The sequence below is a fragment of the Nicotiana tabacum genome, chromosome 8 (genome assembly GCF_000715075.1).
Source record: "Nicotiana tabacum cultivar K326 chromosome 8, ASM71507v2, whole genome shotgun sequence".
In the NCBI taxonomy this organism is placed as follows: Eukaryota; Viridiplantae; Streptophyta; class Magnoliopsida; order Solanales; family Solanaceae; genus Nicotiana; species Nicotiana tabacum.
In genome coordinates this window covers 130363420-130365348 of record NC_134087.1, presented here as the reverse complement: position 1 = coordinate 130365348, position 1929 = coordinate 130363420, and positions in this window count along the sequence as shown.

Sequence of the window (1929 nt, the reverse complement as noted above, 5' to 3'; positions counted from 1 at the left end):
ACTCTGAGACCTGCTGAATGAACGATCAACGCTCGCTATCAAGACTCGCAACTCCTGGATCTGCACACAAGGTGCAAGGAGTAATGTGAGTACGCCAACTCAGTAAGTAATAAAAGTAAATGAAAGCTGAGTAGTAAGAAAACAGATAATTCCACGTCATAGCACCACAACAAATACAATACATTTCCAAAATAGTACCGAAATCAATTATCTCGTAAAACAAACTCAGTTTCAGTAAAACCTTTTCTTTTTAAAAACATCTTTCAATAGTTTCAAACAAGTGATGAAACAGTGAGTAAAAATAATAGAAACGTAACCAGCCCCTCAGGCAAGACATGTACTATAATTCGCCCCTCGGGCAAAATATCAACAAAACCAGCCCCTCAGGCTAACTCACATCACTCTCACTGGGTACCCGCGCTCACTGGGGGTGTTCAGACTCTGGAGGGGCTCCTACAGCCCAAGCTCTATAACAAGCCATCTCGTAGCATAATAAATCAGGCCCTAGACCTCTCATATATCACAATCAGTATAGCATGTTGCGACGCGCAGTCCGATTCCATGATATCCTCACAACACAAGCCCTCGGCCTCTCTCACTCAGAAATCTCTCAAGCTACTCGGGCTATTAGTAAAACAGGGTGCTCAGCCCAAAATATTGTTTATAGAATCAAAATAGAGTAAATAACACCGAGTTATAAAATCAGTAAAACATAGCATGACTAAGCGTAGATATTAAACCAAAATAGTGAGGAAGCAGTAGGCAAAAGCCCCTAAGGTTCCAAATAGTTTGGCACGAATCCCAAATACGACATTCAACCCAAAATATAGTGATACTTTCCAAAACATAATAATATCAAAGAGTTTCCAGTCAAATATATGACTTATTAGTCATACAGGACGGACCAAGTCATAATCCCCAATGGTGCACGCCCCCACGCTCATCATCTAGCGTGTGCGTCACCTCAAAGTAGTGAAGCGATGTGAAATCCGGGGTTTCATACCCTAAGGACAATATTTACAATCATTACTTACATCAAACCGATCCAAACGCTAACCCGCGATGCCTTTGCCTCTCGATCAACCTCCGAATGCTCCAAATCTAACCAAAATCAGTATCATATCATTAATACGTGCTAAAGGAACAAAGCCCAAGCGAAAATAATCAAATTAACTCAAAATCTTGAAATTGGCCAAACCCGACCCCCGGGACCAGGTCTCAAAATTTGATAAAAATTATTTCACTAGAATCCTTATCCTCCCACGAGTCCATACATACCAAAAATATCGAAATCGGACCTAAAATGGCCCTTCAAATCCCCAATTTAAACTCTCCAATTACAAGCCCTAATTCTCCAATTTTTTAACCGTGAAATCCTACAAATTTCATGTCTATTCAGTTAGAAATCACCAAAGAATCGAGTATTGAGTCCAAAAACCTTACCTCCAAGTGTTACCCCTCGAATCCCTCTTCAAATCCTCTCAAAAAGCTCCAAGTCTGAACACAAATGGTGGAAAAATGACCAAATTTCGCGAAGGCAAGAATTTATATGTTTTACCTAGGGGTTCTGCAACTGCGGTCCAAATACCACATCTACGCCCCCCGCACCTACGACCAAACGTCCGCATCTGCGAAACTTCACTTAAATCCCCTATCCGCACCTGCGATCAATACACCGCACCTGCGGGCTTGCAATTGTGACTCACCTTCCGTATCTGCGGTGCATCCCCAGCCAAACAACCTCCGCTCCTATGATCAAAATGCCATTTCTACGGCTCGCACCTGCGGTCCCTAATCTACAGGTGCGGTTATGACAGAAAATAGCAGCTTCAGCTGCAACTCCATTTTCCAACTCTCCGATAACCCATCAAAATCATCCCGAGGCCCTCGGGACCTCAACCAAACTTGCCGACCAGTCATATACCACTA